The sequence below is a fragment of the Panicum virgatum genome, chromosome 7N (assembly GCF_016808335.1).
Source record: "Panicum virgatum strain AP13 chromosome 7N, P.virgatum_v5, whole genome shotgun sequence".
NCBI lineage: Eukaryota > Viridiplantae > Streptophyta > Magnoliopsida > Poales > Poaceae > Panicum > Panicum virgatum.
The window spans coordinates 8,882,401-8,893,403 of record NC_053151.1 but is presented as its reverse complement, the minus strand read 5'-3'; the positions used below and the strand labels follow the sequence as shown (position 1 = coordinate 8,893,403).

The window sequence follows — 11,003 nt, the reverse complement described above, 5'->3', positions numbered from 1 at the left end:
CTAAGTTTTTAGAGTGTCTAATTCACCCCCTCCCCCTCATAGGCTAGAGCACCCGATCACTTTCACTGGCTTGTAACCGTTGGTTCAAAATCCGGATGTGAAGATGTGGGGTGGTGCCTCTACCATTGCTGTAGCTTTCTTAAGACATTTTGGTTGACTTGGGCCGCAAAGCCGACTCTTTCTTTTGTAGTTTAAGGCATCTTGATTGACTTGGGCTGAAAGCCCACTCACCCATTTGACGAGTATTGTGGTCTGATACGTGACAAAGTTCTCCATTCCAGTTTTATTTCTACAGCATTAAAAAAGTTTCGGAAATCTGATCCTTAAACATGTGTTATCTATCCAGACATCATCCTCCTAAAACCGAACCATTTCTCCACTATTGATCAACTTTGAACACAGCTCCACATCTAAAATCCTCTTTGACCTTCAGAATGCCCCTATAGAACTGAGATATGGTGCCCTCTTTACAAAGCAAGAGTGGTTTTGAAAGACTATAAGAGTACTTAAGGATGGATGGATGGACCAATTATTAATGCATATGAATGGATTATGGAAGGATGCATGTAGCACACAAGCAAGCAACAACAAGATGAAAAAGGAAAAAAAACGATCAGGTGACGCACACCCGGTTTATTATTCAGACATTTATAAGCAAGCAGGGATCGATCTAGTTAGTTGAGCGACCAGGTGACGGACACCTCGAGGTCGCCGCCGCCGAATGGACAGAAACACAGCCACAGGCCCGGATGAGATCCGGTCGTCAGCCGACATGTCCGCGACTTGGGCCCTGGTCCACAGATCGGCGCATATCGTGAGAGCCGAACGGAGCGGCACGACGACGACGTTCCTCAGCAGCGGGACGTCGTCGTTGGTCCCCACGGAGACGGCGTCCTTCCACTGCCTGTCGAAGAGGGTGACCTTATCCTGTGGGCCGAACATGGCCGTGGCGGCGGAGACGGTGCCGTAGACGTCGATTTTGTGTCCGCTGCTGGTGCCGGTGCGCCTCCTGAGCACCACGGTGGCCACAACGGCGTTGGTGATGACGGCGCAGCGGACGTTGACATTGCCCGACACCCCCACGAACACGTACTCCACCTCGTCGTAGACCATCGCCGGCGTGTCGTACGTGTTCCATACCAGCTTCCCCGAGCCGATCTCGTCGTCGGGCGTCATGTCGGCGACGAAGCCCGGGATGGCGTCCATGAGGTCGACGCGCATGACGATCTCACCGTATCCCCACACCGCCCTCGCCGGGCCGGTGAGCTGGACGCGGCCGTCAGCACTCGGCAGGGCGTTGGAGCGGCCACGCATAAAGAGCAGCTGAGAAGAACCCGAGCCGAGGCCGTCGTCGATGGCGATGTGCCCGTACAGCTGTAGGTTCCTGTTCATCAACGTGCTGCTGCTGCTGTGTTGGGATTAGTCTCACATTGGTTGTGGGGGGAGAGTTGAACCAACTTAAAAAGTGGGGGGAGTCACTCACCTCTTGGGCTAACTTTTGGGGTGTAGTAGGATTTCCCCGGGTGTGTGCCCGGTTGGGCCGACTCTCCTGGTTTTGGGCCGACAATTGGTATCAGAACTGGGTCCGCAATCTCCTGTGCCCGTGCACACTCGGGTGGTGTAGACCCGAAGCTCAGTGGACCCGTAGGTGTGAGGCCCGTGTGTGCTCGTGTGTCGAGCCGGTCAGTGGTGGACCTGCGGGTGTGAGGCCCGTGTGTCGGACTGGTCACTGGTGGGCTGTGTGAGTGTGGGAGTGTGGGACCCCGTCGGTGCTGAGGGTGGCATCAATGTGTGACGAGGGAGATTGTTGGGATTAGTCTCACATTAGTTGTGGGGGGAGAGTTGAACCAACTTAAAAAGTGGGGGGAGTCACTCACCTTTTGGACTAACTTTTGGGGTGTAGTAGGATTTTCCCGGGTGTGTGCCCGGTTGGGCCGACTCTCCTGGTTTTGGACCGACATTCTGCCCCGGAGTTGCACGACCGCCGAGAAGATCTCGACGAAGGTTAGCCCCCGCAGGCCGGGGACGTCTCCGTCGACGGCGGCGGCCTCACGCTTGGGACGGCGGTGGCTCGGGCCTGGCTTGTCCTTGTCGTCTTCGTCGGGATCAGTACCAGTTTTGAGGATGGCCACAAGCGTACAAGCCTCGTCGGTGTTTTCACAGATGTGACTCAGTTGGCTGTACCGCCCACGAGCGTCGCCTTCCGGATCGGTGGCGCTAGCAATCACACACGCCGAGAGATCGTCCCAGTCATGGATGCAGTCGATCAAGCGTTGGGTCAGCCACCCGCTCGTGTAATCCCGCAGAAGCTGGCCGATATGCTGGCAGACGTTGTGTAGCCTGAGGGACTCGCTCACGGTGACGACGATGGTTCGAAGCCAGCGTCGAACATTCCCGGGCGCCTCCCGCGTGTACGTGGCCAAACCGCGGATGGCATCCGCCAGCTGCTGCCACCCAAACTCCTGTGATGGCCTGCTACTGCTACCCGGCGTCGGATCCTCCTGGGGAGGTGTTGCATCTCATGTAAGTGCTGCCATCTCAGCCAGCCTCTCAAACAAGACAAGCATGAAAGAAATTAACTTACCAACGACTGCAGCTCACCGAGGTCGCCGTACCCGCCACCAAATCCGAGGAATGTCGCACCCGGTATCAGTGGCTGGCGTTGCTGTTGCGCCTGGCCCCCTTTTTCTTTCTTCTTTTTGGCTTTCTTCTCTTTATCCCTTTTGTTCTCCTCCTTAGAATCATCGTCGGGGTTCGTCTCGTACCTCCTTCCCCCTCGCACCTGCTCGAAGCCGACGACGTAGAGGTTGTCGGTGCGGATCCACACAATGATCTCGTCGTTGTCGGTCACCATCCTAAGGTGAAGCCACCGCCTGGGCTCCCGTCTTGTGGTCCGCCGGAGCAGGTGGAGGTTCGGATGGTTCGCTAATGGCGGATCTTGGTTATCAGGGTCCGTCAGTTGATCTCGCTGCAAACGAATGTACTCCTCAAAGTCTTCGGAGTGTTCTCCGACATTAAAGGTCCACTCCAGCGGCGGCGGCAGCTTCTCCCCCTTGAAGGTCGTACGTCCTATTTACATGCGTATGTGTACCAAAACGAAACAAATCAAATCAAAAGAAAACTAATTTTTTTTACAAAAAATCAAAAGAAACCATACATATAAATTCGCAGGAACAAGGTAAATATTAATTAATGTCCATATTCTGTGGCCTGGATGGTATGAATGCGTGTGCCAGATAATTACAATATTGACAAGTATATTTATTGACGTACAAAACAAGTCATAAACCTATATTAAATGGCAATTCCTGACTAACTAGGCACGGTTAAAGTACTGTTGTTATTATATCAGAAAACATAAATAAACAGATAAAACATACGGGCTTATTACCACTGATCTTGCTAGTATTGGGTGGAGGCCGCCGGCCGGTTTCAGCTCAGGCACTGACGATTCCTTGACTAGCTGGATTGCATATGTTAACTGAACTGCGTGCCATCTTATATAGATGCCTGTTGGATGAGTTGTGTGTGTGTGTGGGTGGGTGGGTAGGGTGGTGGGTGCTAGATTATTAAATATACTGCTTCCTGATTCTTTTACATAAATATAAGGTATCGAAATATTTAAAATTTGTCCTAGATTATATGGTATTCTAGGTGAATTAACTCTCTGAAACCACCTATCACTACCAGAGACGGCCTCAATGCCGAGTGCCGGACTCTTTGTCGAGGGTCAAAAGTTGGGCACTCGACAAAGAGCTCATTTGCTGAGTGCCGGCTCTCGGCAAAGAATAGCTCTCGGCAAAAGCTTCTTTGCCGAGTGCCTAACACTCAGCAAAGCTACACACTCGGCAAAATTCCTCTTGCCGAGTGTCGAAGACTCGGCAAAGGATAGCACTCAGCAAATAAATTCTTTATCGAGTGCTGGACACTCGGCAAAGATTCACTCTCGGCAAACTTCGGACCTAGGGTAACGGCCGTCACCAGCCGTCTTCTTTGCCGAGAGCCAGAAACTGACACTCGGTAAAGCGAAGCTTTGCTGAGTGTCAGAATCTGGCTCTCCGCAAAGAATTTTGATTTTCTTTTTCTTTTTTCTCCAAAATTTTTCCGGTAGTCCTCTTACATTACCTTGAACCACATGTTCAAATTTGGCACATTTCTCACACCTTTTGCTATATTTTCTTAATTAATTTCATTTAGTTGAATTTTTTATACAACTCAAATTTGAACTGCAGATGCATGAAATCATGGAATTTCGTGATTCGAAAAATGATATTCATATTATTTCATGTACGGTGAGGCCGTATCCTGGGACAGACCCGAAATTTCGAATATCTTGTTCACCAGACACGACCAAGAAATTAAATAAAAAGGAAACGAAGTTTGAAAATCACGAAACTTGTCGAGATGCCATGTTATCGTATGCCGAGGCTGTGGTAAAAAATTCGAAAGGTCACAAACATCTCCACATGTGATGACTGCACTACGAGGCGCACTCGGCCCATCTAGAAGCTGCCTGTGGCCAGGTGATCCATCATCTGCCGTAATAAAATAACAAAAGGTAGTCGTCGTCCGTACTCATTGGCCTTGTTTGGCAGCGCGCTAGAATCCTAGCGGTACAAAAGAATCTTTCCCGCATTAAGGACTGAATGAAAACTATTTGTAAAATTCTTTTAGGGATGGGTGTAACTTTTCGCGACGAATCTAATGACGATAATTAATCGATGATTAGCTACAGTGATGCTACAGCAACCATCCTCTAATCGCGTGGTCAAATGCCTCATTATATTCTTTAGGATAACTAGCGCGGGGGTTCTGAAATTGGTTTTGTAAACTGACTTTGTTTGACACCGTAATTAGTGGTCAAAATTGTTACTATTCCTAGCACGCTATACAACCAAACAAGACCATTCAGCCTCAGTCCAGCACTGTAAGCTGACATCCATGAGGGTATTATGGTAATTTTCCACGCGTCTTGGTTGCCCCCAATCTTAGAAGTTCAATTATTTGTGGGACGGAGGGAGGAGGGAGTACGCTGCACACAGATGAGGTCCGCGGAGCATGGGCGACCTCCGCGCCGTTTTTGCGAACTAAACGCGGCCTAATTGCCGTTTTCGTTTACCGAGAGACTAACTTTGATGCGAGATGCAGCAGGTGGGTCTGGCCGACGTGCAGCAGCGCATGGCGTCAACGGCTGTTTGGTTCTAGGTAGCACAAGTAGCACAAAAATTTTAATCAATAATTAGGGGTATTAAATGAAGGTAGTTTGCAAAACTAACTCCACAACACTGCTCTACTTCGCGAGACGAACCTAATGAGGTCTTTGATCGCATGATTAGAGGTTGGTTACTATAGCATTATTGTAGCCAATCATCGATTAATTACCGTCATTAGATTCGTTTCGAAAAGTTACACCTATCCGTGAAAAAATTTTACAAATAAACTTTATTTAATACTCTATGCATGTAAAATTCTTTTCTCGAATATCGTATACTATTTGTGCTACTAAACCAAACAACTCCAACAGCGGCAGCAGCGCATGGCCAAGCGCAACAGCTGCGTGCGTGCGAGGCATCAGGAGCTGCACGCAACCGATATGAGCATGCGAAATAATATACGTAGTACTCGCTCCGTCTCAGAATATAAGTATTTTTAGATTTAATCAAAATTAATTTTATTCACTTTTAATTATAAATAGTAAATAATTTATAAAGATTTGTAAGATAAAAATAATATTACTAGATTTGTTATGAAAGTAATTATCATAATATATAATTGTTTATATTTAAAATAATTTATTTATAAAAATATTGATGATAAAAGTTGAATCAGTTTGATTTTGACCAAATCTAGAAATACTTATATTTTGGAAGGAAGTAATATATCAATGGGACCATAGTGTGCCAAATTAATTGGTACGGATAAAAGAGCAGGCAGCGGGCGGAGGCGCGGGGCGTCCGCGCGCGTGTCGCACGCCGGACGTCCAGGCGCTACTAAAATCTACTCCCTCCGTTCTAACATATTTGTATTTCTCTGATCGCGTACGCAAACTAAGACGTGTAAAATGATGTTTCTGCCTCTATAAAGAGCCTGACATCATCTGCCACAATTTCAGAGGAGAGAAAAACAAACACAATTTTACAGCGAGAAAAAAAACAAAGATCGATCTTGTGGTGCGGGGGTGCCAAGGGAGCCTCGGTGGGAAATGGATAAACGAGTCGACGAGAACAATCGAGAGCTCTGTCGGGTTTTCTTTCTTTTTTTAATATATACCATTGTTGGACTCTTTCACGGAAAGATAAAATAAAATAATAAAAATCTTTGCACTGTTGTACGCCTCTGCCACGTTCAGACCAATGTGATCGATTGATTCGGGATAAATTTTAAACTAGAAAAGTGCAATTAAACTGGGACGAGGGAGTATAGTGCAAACAACTTTAAGGCTCCGCTCATCGACACCAGCTGCCCGCCTCCTCAGTACCACGGGCCTAGCGACTGCTAAGGCGACTAATTTCAGATTCTTAAAACAAACCTAGGTTTTGCCTCTGGTTTGTAAATTTTGGATTCTGAGCAAAATCTGGTGGGACGTTTCGATCCATGAGTTTTTAAGAATCTGACTTTATTTATTGCTCTATGGATCACAAGAAACAGGTAAAAACTGAGTATCAACAGCTTTCTAGTTTTTAAAAATCTGGCAAAAAAATGACAGTAAAAACCGGAGGTGTTTGTTTTGAAAAAGCCAGATTCTTAAAAACTGGCAAAAAAATGAAGAGATCCAAACGGGCCTAGTTCAAGGCTCCGCTAATCACAGACAACTACTTTCTCCATTCCAAATTACCTCATGTTTGACCACTCGTCTTATTCAAAAATTTTATTCAAACATAATTAAATTTAAGTCATTCTTCAAGAACTTTTATCAATAAAGTAAGCAACGATAAAAGAAGTGATATTTTGTACAAATGTTTAAATAAGATAAGTGGTTAAACTTAGATTAAAAAAGTTAAAGGTCTTATAATTTAGGATCGGTGAGACCAGCCTAGTGGTAGCTAGCATTAAACTTGTAGTAACAACAAAAGGAGCGAACAGGGCAAACAGCAATTAGCATTAATCTCATTTGCTCCCTTTGTCCAATTAAAAATATTATTCTCATTTTTTTAGAAGTAAAATATTTTTAATCTTGATAAAATATATATTAAAAATATTAACTTTTCTGATATATAATTAATATTATTAGATAGATCGTTAAATATATTTTATAATAATTATTTGAAGATATAAACATTGCACGAGATGTGAATATTAATTCTATCGCAACTCTGGATCTAAACACCATCTAATTCTATCCGCGTGAGTTCTATAACGACTCTTTTTATGGGTGTTTAAATCTTGGAGAAAAAATTTTAGGGTGTCACATCTGATGTTGTGATATTAATATAGAATATTAAAAATAGACTATAAACAAAACTAAATACATAAATAGAAAATATTTCGCTAGACAAATTTTTTAAGCCTAATTTATCTATGATTAGCAAAAGTTTACTGTAGCACTACATTGTCAAAAAATAAGTTAATTAGGCTTAGAAAATTCGTCTCGTAAATTAGTTGCATAATTAGTTTTTTAGTCTATATTTAATATTTCATGTATCCAAACATTTATTCCGTATATGATAGGAGCAAAACTGTACAAGGCCTAACACACCTTCCGCCGTGACGCCGGCGCCGTCACCTCGCCATCGCCGTCTGGAAGCCAAACCTAGAAAACCTAGGACCTAACCTACCATCCCCATCGCCAGCCGGCCGGAGGCCAACAGCCTCCGCCACCTCGCGACGCCCCGAGGGCCGTCGGAGGCGGAGGAGACTGCCGGCACCGCCGGCGGGGACGCGCACCTCTCGATTCGCCTCTCTCAACTGTAGCAGACAAGAGAGTCCAAGAGAAGATTTTCCTACCAGTGATAGTAGTTGAACTTTGCATCTACAGTAACTTTCACATTTGAATTGTAGAAGTAAAGTTATTATGTGATGGAGGGAGTACGTTTCTGCCACGTTCAAGCTTATGTGATTGATTAATTCGGGACAAATTTTAAACTACAAATGTGAAATTAAACTAGGACGGAGGGAGTATATTTTAACAATATGGTGCTACAACAAATATTTGCTAATTATAGATTAATTATGCTTAAAAAAATTAGTCTCTATTTCTGTAACTAATTTGGTTGCTAGTCTATTTTTTAAGATTTTAAATTAGGGTCGTAATATTCGATGTGACACTCTAAAATTTTACCCTAGATTTAAACACCCGTACCTTGTTTTAAACGACACGTAATGTATCACGTCACGTATTTTTTGCGTTTTGTCACGTACTATTGCACAAGTATATTATGCAATACTACGTTATAATAGTACGGAGTAGAAATCATACTGATAAATTTTTGGGCAGCGTTAATTACGAACCCTACGTACCCTGCGGATAGTGCAACCCTACGTACCCAGCCGGCCGGACGGGATGGACCCGCCTGCCCCGCGCCTCGCGCTTCGCGCGCCTGCGCCTCGTGCTTGGTGTGCCCCGCGTCTCGTGCCCACCTGCGTCTCGTGCTTCGTGCCTCCACGGCCCACATGCGCCTCATGCCTTGCGCTGCACGATGCTCGCCACCTGTGCTGTGTGCCAGTCGTGCCTCGTGCCTTGCGCAGGGCAACGTTGCATCAGAGCAGTGCAGCGCGTGGCAGTGCCAACGTGTCCGTCCAAAAAATATAAAAGAAAATGAACACAGGCTCACTCGGCCCATCTAGAAGCTGCCTGTGGCCACGTGATCCATCATCTGCCATAATAAAATAACAAAAGGCGTCCGTACTCATTCAGCCTCAGTCCAGCGCTGTACTCCCTCCATCTCAGTTTAAATGCAATTTAAAAATTGAGAAATTTGTCTACGGCACACCCCGAAAATGTGATTTTATGTGCTGCACACCGCACTCTCCAAATTAGTGTGTAGCACATTCTGAATATTTGATTTTATGCGTGTCACATTAACTATATTAAACAACTCTTTTACAACATGAGAGGTGAGAGAACGTCGAGTAGAAAGACCAAAATGCCCCTGGAACCTTATCACCTTACCCTATCCATTCACGGGTGCTCTGCCTTTGCTCATTCTGGTGTGCCCGCCGCCGGAGGCTCGCTGCAAGCCACCCGCCGCCGGATTGCCTCCAACCGCCGGGAGCTCCCACCAACAGATTAGTGTTTGCTCCATCCGTTTGATTTGGTTGCTTCCCAGGTGAATTCCTCATCAATTTGCTTTAAATTTTGCGAGGAACTTCGAAGGGGATCATGGGCGGGCGGCGCCAGCACTCCGGCAGCGGGCGGCGCTGCTGCAGCGGATGCTCCGGCGGCGGCCACTGCGGCGGCGGGTGGCTTGTAGCTGGTGCTACAGCGGCGACTCGGGCACTGCGCATGAGCACGCGCGCTGGCTTGGTGCCCGTGCCAGTGGCCGCGTTGGCCGCCATTGCCAATGGGAGGGAGTCTCCTCTAATGGGCAGCTCGGAGTTCTACCACTTCCGCTACGCCGAAGACCTACTCGACCACCACCGCTTCAGCACGAGCTCCCTCGTCGAGGACTTCTCCGCCAACCTTGACGCCGCGTTCCACGGCCCTGCGAAGAAACCACAGTGGTGGCGCAAGGCGTGGAGCCTCTGGGGCCTGATCCACCGCCGGGCCGCCGGGCGCCGCTCCGGCGCGGCGGACCGCACGTTCTCGGAGCCCTTGCCGGAGCTGCGGGGCCGTGGGTACAACGGCCGGATGCAGCGGTGCAACAGCAACGCGAGCGCGCGGAGCTCGTTCAGCAGCAACAGCGGCGGGCTTGGCAGCTCGCGGCGCAGCTACGTGGACGCCTACGGCAACGTGAAGTGGTGGCGCGAGGAGCGCGCGGCGCTGGAGCGGAACCGCGTGCGACGACCCCATCCTTCGCGCGCGACGGCGGCGCCCCGCCGGCAGCGCGTCCGCTCCATCCTCCGGCGCTTTGCCGGCCGCGCGTCCGGCCCAGCCCCCGCTGCGCGAAGACGGCGGCCCGCCAACAGCGCGTCTGCGCCACCCTCGGCGCGCGACGGCGGCGCTTCGCCGGTTGCGCGTTCGAGACCACGTTGCCCCCCGCTCCACCGCTCGGAGTTTCGGGACGGCGTCGCCACCCGCGCCGCTGGCCCGCGGCTCGCCGCCGGTCTGTGCCGCCGCTGGCCCGCGGCTCGCGGCAGACCCTCGCCGCCGCTAGCCCGCGCCTCGCCACCGGTCTCCTCCGCCGCTGGCCCGCCCTCGCGCCGGACCCTCACTCTTCCAGGGGCATTTTAGTCTTTTCAAGACACGTTCTCTCCCCTTCTAGATTGCAAATGAGTAGTTTAATAGGACCAATGTGCAGCGCACAAAATTTACAACTCATGGTGGTCTGCAGACAATTTCAACGAGTAGAGTGTGCAGCGCACAAGATAGCTTTTTCGAAGTGTCCTGTAGACAAAAAACCCTTAAAAATTTGAAGTGCAACCTTAGTATGGATAGGAAATGATGTTTCTACCTCTATATAAATGTGACTAGAAATATTTTTAATTGATAGGTGGACTGCGGAAGAAGTCAGAACCTGCCGGAGAGGAAGCAGTGATTTTTTTAATTGGTAGGAGGGGTGCTGAGTTGTTTTCTAAAATGAATGGGCCCGTGTATCCTGCTCCACCAGCTGTAACATCTAGAACCTCGTATCGTGCATTTATTTGGGACATTTTTTAAATTCTTCAAATGCACTTAAACCGGGACGGAGGGGGTAAGCTGACATCCATGAGGGTATTATGGTAATTTTCCACGTATCTTGGTTGCCGTGCCCAATCTTGGAGGTTCCATTATTTGTGGGATGGAGGGAGTACGCTGCACACAGTATTGCGGTCAAATGGAAAGGCTGCACCAATTGTTGGTGCATCAGTGCATACTATCTACCGGATATGTAGACATCGAATGTGATTTTTTTTCTTTTCCTTGT

At 48.0% G+C, this 11,003-nt stretch overlaps 1 pseudogene; it reads right to left on the bottom strand.

Moving 5' to 3' along the window:
* Positions 1–511: 511 nt before the first annotated feature.
* Positions 512–9,495, bottom strand: LOC120680905 (annotated as a pseudogene).
* Positions 9,496–11,003: the final 1,508 nt, after the last annotated feature.